The sequence below is a fragment of the Lissotriton helveticus genome, chromosome 8 (genome assembly GCF_964261635.1).
Source record: "Lissotriton helveticus chromosome 8, aLisHel1.1, whole genome shotgun sequence".
Lineage (NCBI taxonomy): Eukaryota > Metazoa > Chordata > Amphibia > Caudata > Salamandridae > Lissotriton > Lissotriton helveticus.
In genome coordinates this window covers 316,965,092-316,982,406 of record NC_136069.1, presented here as the reverse complement: position 1 = coordinate 316,982,406, position 17,315 = coordinate 316,965,092, and positions in this window count along the sequence as shown.

Genomic DNA, 17,315 nt, shown 5'->3' with positions numbered 1-17,315 from the left:
TGATAAATGCATTGAAGGATGTTCCATAAAAGAAAGAATCCCTATTTTAAGAATCAAGTAAAATGAAGTTAGTCAGAACCCATAAAGAGTTCTAGTTTGAGAGAGTGAATAAAGCATGAAACTTTATCATTTAAATCATCCCAAAAGATCAAAATATCAAAGCATAACTTTTCATACAGAGAGGTTGGAGAAACTCGTAGAGTCTTTATTCAGTCTGGGAAAAATGGTATGAAAAAATGGGTAGGAAAGTGGAAGAGTGGTAGTGGGTGCCTACTCTAGAAACATGGACTATTTTAGACATTACATTTTGCGAAGCTGTGCAACATGTTGCTCTTCTCATCCCCTGTCAGCCAATCAGTGTCCAATGCTCTCTGGGAGAAGAAACTCTCCTCGTCTTCTCAAAGGAATACAATAGTCCACAGATTGCACTGTTACATTTACAACAAAATTATTGCGGTTATGTTCTCAAGTGAAGTTTCTTATTCAGGCCTACTTTCTCACATACTTACTACATTTTTAACCTCCAAAAATCAAGTTTCCAAACAATTATCTATGTAGAAGTCAAAACATCCGTATTATTGAAAAAGAAAACATTTTGCAGAAAGGCCATTGATTTTGGGAAAAAGTGGGTTAGAAATTCAAGTTCACGTTTGAAATTTTTCATTTCAATATATGAACTCTTCATTGCCCCATTAAACGGCAAAAATGAATCATGAGTCAACAGTGGTCTTTGTATATAGAGAAATATTTTCTGGAAATACTCGAAATTATATATTTTATTATGAAAAAACATGTTCATGGAGAGGTCAAGAATCAAACTTTTTATGCGTATTTAGCATTTTCTACTTAAGCTTGTTTTTCAAGCAGCGTTGATTTAGTCATTTGAGGACTAGAGCAAGTGAATAGGAGCTTAAGCATTATAAATGCATTATTTTAATCAAAGATTGCACATTGTATTATAACCAGTGCTATTTTCTTGCAAATTTTGAAACCTCTTTCTCATAATCAACCCAGTATGAATAGCTGTGCAGCACCTAGCGGACCGTGGCAACTATCTTCCAAACAGCCCTGAGCAGTGAACAAGCATTCTTACTGCCTGCAGCACCTGTAGATTCTATGACCCCCCTCCAAAAGTACTGCTGAAGCAAAATAGACTCCGTCTACCTGGATATCACAATAACCATAGCAAATTGGTGGTTATCATTTTCAACCAAAATAAAGCTGTGTTATGCCAGTAGCAATTCTGCATTCCTTCATGTATTACACAAAGTGGCACTAAGGGAGCATCATCCGAATAGGGAACGACAGGATGCAAATTGTGTAATACAGCATTCTGAAATTAGCGCACGTGTGTCATGTAAAGTTAGTTTGCACGGTAGTGGACCAAAGGCCTTGATTCATAGAGGATGGGGGAAAGCCACATGATACCAACTGTACTGTGGATGATTTGGAATTGCATTTTTGATGCTATCATTCCTGCCTCTAAGTTGCAGCAGAAGGCCTTAAGATTCAGTGGGATGTTGACCCTGTTGTAAACCACAGTGCCTGTTGTTCCATTGCATCTCACACCGTGCAGCACAAACAGGCAGACTGCGTTTGTGGTGAGAGTGGCCTTAGAACCATGTGCATTAAAATGCATTTATTTTTAATTATGAACACATGGGCATGGACTGTATCTATCTATAAATCTTGAGCTGTCTTGTCAATTGATGTAATGCCAACCAGCAGCATGCCAGGTGCCTGTGTTCCACAGCAACCACAGCACTGAATCTGCCCTCATCGCCGCCACAGACGACATCAGGTCCCTGCTGGACAACGGAGAAACCGCAGCCCTCATCCTCCTGGACCTCTCAGCCGCCTATGACATCGTCTGCCACCAAACCCTACGCACACACCTCCACAACGCAGGGATCCTCGACAAGGCCCTGGAATGGACCACCTCCTTCCTAACCGGCAGAACCCAGAGTGTCCGCCTCCCGCTATTCCGATCTAAAGCCTCTAAGATCATCTGCGGCATACCCCAAGGAAGGATCATCCCTCAGCCCGACACTCTTCAACATCTACATGGCATTGCTAGCTCACATAGCCCGATTGCACAACCTCAACATCATCTCATACGCCAACGACACCCAGCTGATCCTCTCCCTCACCAAGGACCTTACCACTGCCAAAACCAACCTCCACGAATGAAAGAAGGCCGTCGCCGAATGGATGAAGAACAGCCGCCTGAAACTGAACTCGGACAAGATGGAGGTCCTCATCCTCGGCTCCACCCCTCCACCTGGTGGCCGGCCGCACTAGGAGCTGCACCGATGCCCCCTGACCACGCACGCAACCTGGGGTTCATCATCGACTCATCGCTATCCATGACCAAGCAAGTCAACGCCATTTCATCCTCTTGCTTCAACACCCTCCGCATGCTCCGCAAAATCAACAGATGGATCCCCACCGAAACCTGAAGGACGGTCACCCAGGCTCTCGTCAGCAGCAGGTTGGACTACGACAACGCCCTCTACGCAGGAACATCGACCAAACTCCTGAATCGACTACAACGCATACAGAACGCCTCTGCACACCTCATCCTTGACATCCCCCAGCACAGCAACATCACACCGCACTTGAGAGAACTGCACTGCCTGCCAACCAGCAAAAGGATCACCTTCAAGCTTCTCACTCATGCACACAAAGCACTCCACAATGCCGGACCAGCATACCTCAACAGACTCACCTTCTACACCCCCAAACCGCCAGCTCAGATCCGCTGACCTCACCCTTGCCACCATCTCCCGCATCCAAAGAGCGAACACCAGCACCAGATCATTCTCCCACCTCACCGCCAAGACATGGAACACCCTCCCCATCCACCTTCGGCAGACCCATGACCTGCTGACCTTTAGGAGACTCATCAAGACCTGGCTGTTCAAGGAGTACCAGTACCGCTCTCCCCCCCAGTGCTGGGGACCCTCATGGGTGAGTAGTGCGCTTTACAAATGTTGTCGATTGATTGATTGATTGTGTATGACTATGTCAGAGGGCTAGAGAAAGCAGCGCACTCTGTCCTCTGCATGTGTGTTATACTCAACTAGAATACTATCCATACGTAAAATTCAGGCAGGTGGCAGTTCTTTTCTCACACTGTACTTCACTCAGAACGGGACCAAAAGAGAAGTTCTGACCTCAGGAGCTTTCAACGAACAATGGTACGCGGCTGGTTCAATTGAGGTTGTAGGTTAGTGCGATGCTTATGTAACTCAGACCAGTCTGTTCTACGGATGTCGCAGTGAACACATTCTTCAAACTCACTGTTGCTTATAAATTCAGAAAAAACTGCATTCCTTTCCGAGTCTGTCTTACCCTTCATAGTTTCACAAATAGATTATGCAGAACCACTCCTTTAGGATTTTACTAAAAACAAAACAAAGTTTGGCACCCCTCTTCATGAAGAAATACTTCACCTGCCCTCTATTTGGGATGAAGATGAGACTCTGGTACAACTCTCATTCCTCCCGTCCCCTCCCCTGCCTACTCCGCTGGCTCCACCACAAGAGCTGAGGAGCGGCACCTGCCTGCTGCAAGTGCAGCAGGCAAACACACATAAATAAAGGGGCATAATAATTGCATTTTATTTTGCCACCAGCTACAGCTGTGTACAGCGTGAGGCAGGGGCGGGCTGGATCCCACTATTGCAGGATTACTGCTGCCCCTTTCAGTGCGCATGTCGAGTTGGCTGGCTGGCTACCTATGGTCAGCCTGACATGCTCACTGTAGACCTAGCAATCTCAGGGATGTGAAACAGCTGGGGAAGGTCCCAGCTTCAAAATGAGCCCTGGGTTAGCCGGCTCCCACCAATCCTGGAGCTGCTCTCATGTTGATGAGAGCAGCTCCAAGATTGGTTGGATTCGCGTTCCACTGAGCAGGCACGAAGTCCTTCCGTTCCTGCTCGATTAACGGTGGGGAGAAGTGCAGCATTTATGGTGAGTTTGGCGCCATTGCGCCTCACCATATTTTGTAACTGGTAGCCGCCGCCGCCTGCCTCACCAGAATCACCCTTAGAACAGCACCTGCAGTCTCCAAATTGTAGTGCACTGACCTTTAACTAAATACCTCAGACACTGAGTGGACAGCACTCCTTGCATGTATTTGAACTTGCTTGTATGTTTCACATTCTTAGGATGAGGGTGGTGCATTTTTTTCGGTCTTCCTCAACCTCTGTGAAGTGGGTTAATAAATGGGAGGTAAAGGATAGATGAGGACATTCACTGACATATGAATATGAGCTGCAGACCTACGGGAATAATTATTGTTCTTTGGTACAAACCAGGTCAGAGGGAGACAGCGGCATAACCAGATTAACCATAATCAGTTCCCTGCGCCCCCCTGAATGCCGGCGACCCGCGCATGCGCCTAGCTCACCCATGCTAAAGGCCGGACTTGCTCAAAAAAGTAACCTTGCTATGGTATGGAGAAGGCATGGCGGAGTCTCTTCTCTAGCTTCCATCTTGGGCAGCCCGTGCACATCCCTTTCGAGAAGCTCCAGCCAGAGATAAACTGTAATGAAAGCTGTTTTTTTATGAGATTGACTGAAATGCCATGTCTTGTCTGAATACACGACTATAATTGAAAGGTAGGCACTCAAAACATTTAATATCAATACAATTTACTCTGACAATTACTGTTATTAGTATTCAGCAATGATAAAGTGTTATCTGACATTCACACATTTCATTTCCGTGATTATTACCTCTGCACAGTGCATTACCATCACCGCAGTGATGCAGCCAGAGGATTCTCATGGCTGACTCAGGGCTTTTTAATGCCAGTGTATTACTTTTTTGTCGAAATTATGGTTTCAAAAGCAAGCGTCTTGGCGACTGCTGCTAAGAATATGTAACCTTTGCCAAAGCTGCGGAGGGAACTCATCAATGAGTTTTAAAACCCTCCTCCCTCTAAATGTTAAGTTGCTCTTTGTTCTTCAGTGCAGCCTTGGGCTCCAAAAGAGATATTTAAAGGATGCGCATGTAATACATTCTTCTAGGTAAGAGGCACACAGTGCAAAGAAACCCAACACAGTTAGATGAATGCATCATAACTTTAGTACATTGTTTCCTGTTCCAGCACTAGACTATGTACAGAATTTGGAAATGTTATGTTGATGATATACTTACAGAATCATTTCTCCAATAGATGTGGAGCTACTCATTGATCAGTTTAATACGTAAGGTGTATGAGGCAAGCGAATTTGTTTTTAAATGTCATGCTTGTCCTTCTAAAGGTCAGATTTTTCTGCTGATATTACTTCTGTTTGTATAATTAAATGTTATGTGGGCAGTGTGTGCATTACCTGCAGTGGTTCCCCCAGAGCCCAGCCAAGCATAACAGTTGATCTGAATTATTTGTCTGATCTGCTACCCGACATGCTGTTCAGATACACGCACAGGAAGGAACATTGTTGGTGTAGATGTACATGCGGTGGTAAGAAATTAGGGGGCATACTTACAATAAAATGGCGCATCGCAGCACCACAAACTATTTTGCTGTGCCGAGCACTTGGACTTGCGAGGGTGGGTGTAATGCCCATGCCTAAAGTCTAACTATAAAGCCTGCCACAATGTACCACTTTGAATGGATAATAGGACATTGAGGTGACGCACCATATAGGTGTGCTTAGCTGCAAAGATCACAGTGCATTTTTAGTGTACCATCAATGTTTCACTTTTGTGAGTCCAGAACATTACCCAGCTGCTGTGTTGACCACGTAGGTTCGAGCACATGCTTGTGTGTTTCTTCGCCCTTGGCAATAATAGCATCGTTACAGCATATGATAGGAAGGGTGCTTTTAAAAACAGCCGGTGCTGATCCCTGGCAGGACTTGACCCACTCAAAGTCCTGGATTGATTAATTGGTCAAATCTCCTCCCTTGGCAAATTAAACTAAGCCTTAGCATGCATTTGTAAACCTAAGAGAGGGAAACCTTTCCTCCAAGTGCTTTGGTGAATTCCAAGCCTTGAGAATGGGACTGCATACTCGACACAGTGGGGCAGTCAAGAGCTCCTGGCGGGCATGGGTGGTCTTCTACATGCACTGCAGAGGGACCACTCATGTCATGAAAATGCAGAGGAAACATGCACTCGTTTGAAAGTGGAGACGACACATAGTAAAACTGCAATATCATTGTAAAACAAGAATGAAACAGTAGAACTGTGTCAATTGTTGTGCAGGGGACGACATGTCCACTGTTTCTCGCACGGGTTATAAATTTAAGAATGACGAGAGAGATGTGGATCGCAACACTATACATGAGTGTTGTAAATAACAAGATTGGGATTGGATGGTTTCTTGAAGTAATTATTGTCAGGAGAAACACGGGATGATCCCTACCAGACGCAGCTGGTTAAACAGTCACTGTCTACTGTATGATGACCAAGTATAGAATGCAGGTACATCATGAGTACCATGACACAGTCTAGAATAATACAAGTTAGTACAATATAACAATGAGGCTCAAACAAATGCCTCTGTCATTACCTGTGGCTCCGTTCTGGTTAAAAAATGGGCCCTTTCAGCCTGGGTGAGGCCGTTGCTGCAGGGGCCCCACCTTCCGCAGGCTAGGAGGCTTGTCTGCCTACCAGGTGCACTAGTTGAGAGCAGCCATTCATGTATCACCCCCCTAGAGGAGGGGACTTCTTCACGCCCTCTTGGGCTCCTCTGTCAGCCGCTGGATGACCTCCCCGTGCTCCATCTTGCTCTGTTTAACACCCAGTGGGCCCGGCCTCCCTTTATTCTCATCGCTGCCCCCCAATTTAGAAGTTTGGACTTGGAAAGCAAGATTTGAAGTGCATGCACGAAGCGCTCGAAGGTGAGCAGGCCACTGGGGGGCGTTGCCCAGTGCAGGACTCCACTGGACCGACCACAGCTGCGTCCACTTCAGCTTCAGAAAAACCACCACCCACCACCACCCGCAACAGGTTCCGCACAGGAGCTGGAGCAAGATCACCGCCGACCAGCTCACCGCCTCCCTCAGCCAGAACCCACCTACCAGCACACCGGACCCCAACAAAGCAGCCCGCAACTTCACGCAATGGCTGACCTCCTGCGCCGACGACCTCGCACCACTGAGGAACCCCCCCCAGCAAACCCAGAAGCAAGAAGGCCCCCTGGTTCACCGAAGAACTCAAGGACTCCAAGAAGACCTGCCGCACCCTCGAGAAAGCCTGGCTCCTCGACCGGACCACCGACAACATGCCCTCAAACACGCGACCTGCAAGCACCGCCAGCTCATCCGCACCACCAAGAAGAGATCTCTGAAGGATCGACTGGACAACAGCGCCCACGACAGCAAAGAACTCTTCAGCATCGTCAAGGAGTTCTCCAACTCCAGCACCGGCAACAACAACATCACCCCCTCACAAGATCTCTGCGACTCCCTCACCTCCTTCTTCCACCGCAAGATTGCCGACATCCACAACAGCTTCGACACACCATCCTCGCACCCTACCGTCGAACCAACGCACCCCACTGCCACCCTCCGCACCTGGACCGCAGTGACCACCGAAGACACAGCCCGCACGATGAACACCATCCACTCCGGATCCCTGACTGACCCCTGCCCCCACCACATCTTCAACAAGGCCGACTCCACTATCGCACCCCAACTCCGAGACGTCATCAACACCTCCTTCGACACCGCCACCTTCCCAGAGAGCTGGAAGCATGCCGAGCTCAGCGCCCTACTGAAGAAACCAACAGCGGACCCCACCGACCTCATGAACTTCCGCCCCATCCCGCGGCCATCGCACGCCAACACAACCTCAACATCATCTCCTATGCCGATGACACCCAGCTGATCCTCTCCCTCACCAGAGACCCCGACACCGCCAGAACCAGCCTCCACGAAGGGATGAAAGACGTCACCGAGTGGATGAAGAACAGCCGCCTGAAACTGAACTCAGACAAGACGGAAGTCCTCATCCTTGGACCATCACCCTCCGCCTGGGATGACTCCTGGTGGCCCCCAGCCCTGGGCACCGCCCCCAAGCCGACAGACCACGCACGCAACCTGGGATTCATCCTAGACTCCTCCCTCTCCATGACCAGACAAGTCAACGCCGTCTCCTCTTCATGCTTTCACACCCTCCGCATGCTCCGCTGGATCCCGATCGAAACCAGGAAGACGGTCACCCAGGCCTTCGTCACCAGCCGGCTGGACTACGGAAACGCCCTCTACGCCGGAACCACAGCCAAGCTACAGAAAAGACTACAACGCATCCAGAACGCCTCCGCCCGACTCATCCTAGACATCCCTCGACGCAGCAACATCTCCAGCCACCTGAGGAATCTGCACTGGCTCCCCGTCAACAAGAGGAACACGTTCAGGCTCCTCACCCACGCACACAAGTCTCTCCACAACCTGGGCCCCAAGTACCTCAACGACCGCCTGACCTTCCACACGCCCACCCGCCAGCTACGATCCGCTAGCCTCACCCTCGCCGCCGTACCACGCATCCGAAGAGCCACCGCCGGAGGCAGATCCTTCTCCTACCTGGCGGCCAAGACATGGAACTCCCTCCCCATCCACCTACGGCTGACCCAGGACCACCTCGCCTTAAGGAGACAACTCAAGACCTGGCTGTTCGAGCAGTAGCGGCCCCCTTCCCCAAGCGCCTTGAGACCCTTCCGGGTGAGTAGCGCCCGATACAAGTGCTATGATTGATTGATTGATTGAACTCCAAGCACTCCACGGGCAGCTCCAGAGTGTCCGCCTCCTTCCTCCTGCCCCTTGTTCCCTGTGTTCCAACCGGGGCGCTTTCTTTCCACATGAAAACTGTGTTTATCCTTAGAACTATAGTTAATCAACGAGAGAGTGAGGGAAGACAATGGAGCAACTCTTAGTCCCCCTAATGGCAATATCAAATCAACAACAAAAGAGTGCAGCCAAAAATGGAAGAAGAGCCAGCAAAAGGAGTCACTCTTGTTTTTAAAAAAGAACCCTAACTCACCAACCTAGTTGGTTAGATGCTTCATCATAGGGTTCCCACCAGAGAGGCAGAGTGCCTCAATGGTTTGCTACGACGCCTGACTACAGCGGAGCTAGTTTTTTGGTGACACAAGTGTGAAAAAGTGAGTGAAAAAATTATTAAAAAATGCCTTGGTTTTATCCCAAAAAAATGTATCCATGGAAAACTAGGCACAGGTTAAAAACAGTGTGATGGATGTTTAAAAACTGGTTAAGTTGATCAGATACATCCTAGTGTGGGAAATAATGTATGGTCAACATGTTTCTGCCTCCTTTCGCCCTTAGCGAGGCATTCATCAGGACCAAAATAGCACGGCGGTATGCGCACGCTAAGGCGCACCCTAACCTGTGATCAGTTATTATCTATATTATCATTATCTAAAGGTTTCCAAAATAAATTATATGAGGGAGGTATCTTCATTAGTTTTGATATATAAAAAAAAGTTTCCTATAAAAAATGGCCAATGACCAAGATGAATATGTAGATAATAATATTATTTATACAATTCAAAGTAATGGATGTAATAGCTGACAAAATAAGGAGATTTAAAATTTTGACTTGCATTGTAGAGAATGGAGAAGTAAGCATTGCTGATTTAAAAACAATCATAGAAAAATAAATATTCTCAAAAATGTTTATTATCTTTATAATTATTTCCCAGACTTTTTGTCCAAAACTGGGATTTGATTGAGGAGCCAGTCAATTTAAGTTTATGCAGTTTTTCCAGAGTCCAGAAGCATAAACTTAAAATTCATATACTTTAGGAAATATACCCAAATATTATCTAACCAAATCTTTTGCCATTGTTCAGCACATCAATATAAATATAATTCTTCATTCCAGTTAGAATATTAGCTAAAGTAAACACAGTAAACAAGTCACATTTCCTACATATTTTACAGCATCGCTAGCCAGATTTTTTAGAACCATTACTTAGTAATATAAAATTGGGCGTTTTAGCCACTGGTGAAGCAATGAGAAAAACATTTAGTATACAGTCACTCAGAAACTCATATTTATAGAATTCATCTGATGGTAAATAAAAGCATCTTTGCAGCTATTCATAAGTACAAAATACTTTTAATTTACATATCTAATGTAAAGAATCCCTGCTCTAATCCATCCATTCCAAAAATATATATTGTTTCTAAGCATGTAACTGAGTGTTACACCAAAGTAGAGATTTTGGAGCAAACGATATTAGTTTGAAATAAGAAATCAAATGTTTGTAATGCTTATCTTGTCATCTGTATACGTGGGAAAGCAACCAAATTATTTCTATGAGAATCAGACAATAAAACTGGTAAAGAAAGAGTACAAACAATATTTCTTTCTAAATTCAGCCACTTTTTCTCAATATTTAAGTGAACATCATGTAACCATAACTTGCCAATAGCTATTAAAATGAAACATTGTACTTAGGATCATCTATTCCTGCATTAATTGTTGTTTTTTAAAGGTAATCATGACATATTTGTTGGACCTGGCCCTCCCTGTAGGAACATCCCAACATTTTTTGCCTTCATCCCTCCTGTTTTGCACTTTGCAGTCCTTGCAGCTCCTCATCGGAACTGACGCAGTCCTATGCAAATCCGCACAGCACCTCCCATCACAGCCCTCGCAGCTCCTCATCGGAACCGATGCAGCATGACGCAATTCAACCCAAGAACCAATGGAATGGTCCCAATCAAGGCATTTAACTCAGACATCCCCTCTGACTGATATATTTGGCTTTCTGGACATTTTTTCATTTGCTCCTCTTTCTTTATAGACTTCTTATCATGAAGTTTACTGGTGTGTTTTTATTATTTGCCCACTCCCTACAAGTTTGGATTTCCCCTCTGCATGTTGTATATCATTTTGCTCATTAAAACAGTTTAGGTTTTCCCTCAAAAATAATATTTTGCATAATACTTTCTTTCTGATGTATTGCCCATTTGTCCTGGTGTCATGTGGGAGCCAGCGACTCGTCACCCGGCTCCTGGCTCCCTGTCCAAAGTGAGAGCAATATAGACTCCCTAACCATGAAGAGCGTGGGCAGGGAGACCAGTGACCAGCATACCCCGCCCCTGAAAGGGCCACGGGGTGTGCAAAGTGCCCTGCATAGTATACCTTGGTCCAGGGTAATATTGTCTCTGGGGTCTGAATTCCATGTGCCAACCCTGGGGAGATGATGGTCCCCAGGGGCACACTGAGTCCAGGAAGGGAATCATGCAGGCTCCTTTACTTGAAAGAGTAAATAAACATAGATGTGTTGACCCTCAGGCCCTGGCCCACCCTGGGGGAAATCTGGAAAGCATGACATTAAGTTCCACAAGCTTGGTTTCCCTTTCTGTTTTCTCCCTGGAGGTCAGACTTCCTATGCATTTCTCTTGCTTGTTGAAACTATTTTAACAAATTGGGACTCATTTTGCTCTTGGTGGCAAGCTCTAGTCAACAGGAGCATTTTCTTCAGCCCTGGTATCACAAGTGGTTTCTATGGGGAGCTGGGTTTTTAAGAACTCCTGGCACCATATTTGTCCTCTGTTTAGCTCCTGGTGCTCTTCTGCTGGTGATGGCATCCTGCACCGCCTTTCCACAGCCAGCCAGAAGAGCACCCTCCCTGTCACTCTCCCCAAGCCCCAGAGCATTCTGGCATCTTTATTGGTACTTGCTGGTGAGCAGAGTCAAAGGGCAGCCCACAGAAGGTCCAGTGGAGCCTTCCAGGCTCCTCCAGCAGGTCAATTCACTCAACTGATCCTAAGGAGGCATAAGGGGGGGCAGCGCCACTGACCTTAGAGAGCCCCATCCAAATCTGTGTCAGCTGGAGACAAAGACCCAAAGTCTATCTCTGTAAATAAACAGGTTGCTTCTCCTTCCACCTGGGCATTCTCATGCTGTCAATCCAGATCCAGTGTCTTCTGATATTTCTCTTCCTTGTGCAGCAGCTTTTATGTAGGGGTGGAAAGTTCTAAAAGCCAGGCATCCCTGGTCATTCGCAGGTTGCCTATTAACAAAACAAACTTCCCTATTCCTATTTAATATAAATGGAAACAACCTAATGTCTTCAAGCCCAAACAATAATGCAGTCAAGGCTGGATACACCTACAGACTTTTTTTCAGGTCTGATCTTGCCAGGTTACCAAATATACATAACAATTTGTATACAGTGCTACATGGTTCAAAACAAATTCAACGGAATGTTGTCGCAGCCTATTTCATGTGTCAGCAAACTATTATATCAAAAAGAGTTAACACAATATTTTAAAAACAATTAATCATCAATTTTATTTAAAAGACACATTATACATAATAAGATTAACAAGCTGTTGACGTGGCGTTTCGGTGTTCACAAATGATCATCACCTTCTTCAGGACAATGTTTTCAAGATTTTTAAAAAAAATGTAATCAAATAGAATACAAACACTGTGTTAGAATACAACCTCTATTTACATTCCTTTGTTTGTTAAACCATGAGATATCTTTTTTACTGAATTTCACAAAATGTGCCCCTTGCTTATATCGTCACAGTTTTAATAATACAAAAAAAGCGCTTTACTCATCAACAATTCATTTGCCTAACTACCTCGAAAATTCGTGCATCAGGACAGTACTGTTTTTGTCCGATCTTGTTATTACTTCAAAACATCTGTATACTTGTACATAAATGTCGTCTGTAAAGTCCTGTTTATATGACATCTCCATTCATTTTATTTGGTAACCTGTAGACAAACCCCTTAATCCAGTTCTTGATCAATTTTAACAGTCTAATTACTTTCTATCCAATATTGGTTAATCAGCTCAATAGTCACTGAATACCCTCACATACCTGGATTAGTAAAGATATAGGCCTTTATCAATTGGCTTCAACTATTCAAATAAAACTTTCAGCGGATTGTGTCTGAAAGAATAGTTCAGTGCTGAAAGGAAAAAAGTGTTTTTTTATTATTAATGTATAATAAGTCATATTACTATTTTGGACCCTTTGAATGGCATTATTATGTTTAATAGTAATTTACAATGCCCATACATAATGCCAGACCTTCTATCCAAGGTATATTCATTGATTATTTGGCCTGTTAGAAAGACTTTTTTATAATATTCGTTCTAAAACAGTTGAACTATAAATATTAGTACCTTCAAGATGAATTCATCTTGTGTAAGGCAATCTTATATTGTTGTAAATTCCTACTTTGCTTCTTCAATCGATTTGGATATACTGAAAGGGATTTTTTTTGTCAAAATGAGTATACTATATATTAGAACTCTTTTATCTTTTTTTTATAAAAAAGTTTTCCTCATATTTTCCTATTCATCCCTTACCTTTATACCTTTTTTTTAAGAAAGATGTCTTAATTCAAGGCTGGCTCTCAATGACTCTTATTTCATCCGTCCTCATTCCTCACTTTCATGAACTAAAAAATATTTTGCAATCATTATTTTAACATTAAAAAACAGTTTCTTTCCATTTTAATTAACAGCTATATTGCAATTTCACTATGTTAAGGTTGGATGTATCTCACCTCAAGAAAAAACCTTTAATATTTCCTCCCACTCTCTTTCAATTGTGGAGATTGTCCTTTCACTTTTTGGACCATGAACTAAAAATTAAAAACAAACCTACGTTTTAAAATGTATACCTTCTCTTTAGTTCATACTTAAACATTGACTGCCCCTAATATTCCTGCTGCCAAATGACTAATCTGGGGGAGAAGAGTGCAGCCATCCGCCTTGATCGCCAATTTGAATCTAAATGTTAGCTCCTTTCTTGTCTACTTTTATACCAGTCATGATTGATTCCTAATTGTTTAATAGGAGCTGCTTGTTGGTATTAAGATGTGTTATATTCTGCAATCTCGCTAAATCTCGCTAAAATATTGATGGCCATCTTGCAATGGAGTAAAAACAATTTAGACATACTTTCTTTTATTTATGTCTTCGAATTTATCTTTTTCAATTTTGCATTCTCACAGTTAAATCTTTGTTTTTTTCTTTATATAACTCTGCCGTTTTAAAACAAAGAATTCCATTCCCATTTGCAATATGTGTGTTTTCGTCTCCGATATTTATTTTTAAACACGCGATATTATTATTACGGGGTCCTAGATATCGCATTTACAGAAAGCTGGCTTTCATACCACTTTCAGGTACCTGTTTGAAACGTGCATCATCACCTCGCTTGCCCGCATATTTATCTCTATTGTTACGACGGCCATTTTGAAACAGGATAATTACCATTCTATTTTTGATTTATTTCCAAGGGTGCGCTGTGGGCGTTCATTTGTCTCACTCTATTTTTGCCGTGTATATATCGCTCTACTATGGCAGCCATCTTTTCTTGATATCTTTTGCCTATGTATTATGGCAAATATATTAATCCTCATCCTTCATGCCTCACTAAAAAAACATTTCACTGTGCCAACTTTTTTAGTATATTGTACACTGTTGTATATTGGCATATCCTTAGAGAGTATCTCGCTTCTGGTATTTATAGTTCTTTCAAAGTTCACATAATTGATCAATGCTTGAGATAGATTATATATAATGCACACCATCTATTTAATAGATACTACAAATCATGCCAGATAACTAATTGTAAATTCTTCTATTTTTTCTTTACTATTCGGTCATGGTTCTATAGACCTTGATAAATATTAATTGATGTCAAATACAAGCACTTCACCATTTACTTTCTTCAGAGAGAAAAAAATATAATGACAGATGTTTAAATTCATCAGAAAGAATCGATGTCAGATGCTTAAATAATTCTCTCCCATTCCTCCCTGCTATTCAGTCCGCATCTGTATGCATTACATTTTGACATATAGTACTATTCTCTCTTTTTAAGTTTGATAGTTAGGTCGCCTCCTCTGGTATTTATTGTTACTGCCTCAATGATACACCATTTTAAATCACCTATGAGGTGTTTCTTTTCTACCCAATGTTCTACCAGGGGTTTGTTTTGTCGCTTAGTTCGAATGGCAGATTTATGTTCATTTAGCCTCACTCGTATTTCTCTTGAGGTTTCTCCAAATATACGCTTTCACACAAGGGCATAATAATATCAAGTAAATTACGTTTTTAGTTCTACAGTTTACCTGATTTTTTTGAAGATGCAATATTCCATTGTACGTAATTGTGGTTCCTTTCATAATTGAAGTACAATTTTTACAAGAACCGCAAGGAAAATTTCCTGCGGGTAATGAACCATCAATCGTGCTCATTTGGTTCCTGTTTATTGCATACAGATATGTATGTACTAAATGGTTTCTTATTGTCTTATTTCTTCGGAATGCAAAAATTGGTTTCGATAATGGAGTAGAACTCGCATTATTGAGTAGATTCCAGTTCTTATTTACCAGATTTTTTATTTTATTGCTAATACTTGAGAAGTTAGTCACACAGACAAGTTGTTTTTCAGCTTTGTCTTCTCGTTGTCTTGGTTCAAACAGACGTTCCCTATTATAGTATTTCGCAAGTTTAAATGCTTTTTTTATCATTTGTTTAGGGTAACCTCTGTCTGTGTACTTCCTAGGTAAAGTTTTGGCATGTTGTTCAGAGTCTCGCATATTGGTACGATTTCTTCTGACCCTAAGGAGCTGTCCAAAGTGAATGTTGTTTTTCTGACTAGCAGGGTGATAACTCTCAAAATGCAACATTGTGTTGCGGTCGGTTGGTTTAGTGAAAAGTTCCACAGCTAATGTACCCTACGGGCTCTTAATTTTTATATCTAAAAAAATCACACGTTTTATTACTGTAGGATGATGTAAATCGCACGTTTTCATCATCTCAATTGAGCCATTGTATAAATGATAATAGGTCTTCTTCACTGCCCTTCCAAATGAAAAATATGTCATCTATGAACCGTGATCAATTACTCAGGTTTTCATAGTATGGCTCCAGTTCGTTAAATATATGTTTTTCATCAAAGCTTGATACATATAGACATGCCAGACTGGGAGCACATGTGGCTCCCATGCTGGTCCCCTTGATTTGCCTGTAAAAGTTTTCTTTAAATAGAAAAATATTATTTTTTTAAATTATTTCCACATAGTCAACAAGAAAGGTGGAATGACATTAAAGATCCTCTTCTCCATTTTTTTAAGAGGCCCTGGATCATAAGGATTGTGTCATCTTGTGGAATATTAGTATAAAGTGCCTCCAGTGGCGGCTGGTGACATTTTAAAGTGGTGAGGCGTAAAATAAATAGTTGTACTGCACAGTGGCGAGCGAGCCCGAACAAAATTTGAAAAAAAGTGGACAAATAGTGCATTTTCAAGCAAATTTGAGAAAGCAGGAAGGTTAATCAGGTGCTTATGTCTAGGAACTCTCAGAGATGCGGGTCTTATGTATTTACTAGCGCTAATACTAATTGTATCCTTCTGGGTGTTATATATCCTTTAATAAAGACTGAGAAGCACAGTCAGCAATAAACAGTGCAACAATGCTGAAGAGGGGTACCAGTGGCCAGTACCACTCCAGTGCATATCATGCACGTGCACTCATATGCAGATACTCTTGAAGACATACCAAACCATTATGTTACTGTGTATGTTATAAAAACCACTACAAAGATATAAAAACACCAACAACCATGATGCGCTCCCCCGTATGGCCTCTCCTGCACCGAAGCACACATCACAGATAAAGAAAGTAAATATTGTAATACAAGGGTGTTTCGAGATTATATTCGCACTTTAGAAACCAATGCAAATTATTATAGAACATAAAAGCAAAACAAATAAATCAACAGTTTATAAAGATACAAAGTGTACAAACAAAATAAAACAAGAAAATGGTGCAACGAACCACCTCAGTTTATTTAAGGATTCAGTAACATAAGCAGGAAAGTCCCGATCAGGCGCTGTTCAACAAAAAAATTTTATGCCTTGTAAACACAGGCCTCGGACCTACACACGGAGCTGGGGGCCCACGCTACAGTTCTGCTATGACATTATTGTGGACATATTTTCAGTAATATAACTACTCCAATCGCCGTACTTTAGTAGGCAAAAAACGTAAATATAAGCCTAGAATGCATACACAAAGGGTGGGACCCAACCTTTCTGTTTGTGAAGTCATATAATTTAAATAATCAATAATCTAAGCACACCGACATCCAGAAGGTGCTAGAAAAATGCATGTTTTGTGGCTTTCGTAAACACAAGGGGGCAGATTTATGAAGGCCTTGCGCCGCCGGTGCGTCACTTTTAACATGGGAAAAAGTGACGCACCGGCGGCGCAGGGCCTTCATAAATCTGCCCCAAGGTACACACACACTACCCTCGCACTGCATTTTATCTCGGCTACTTCTTTGCACT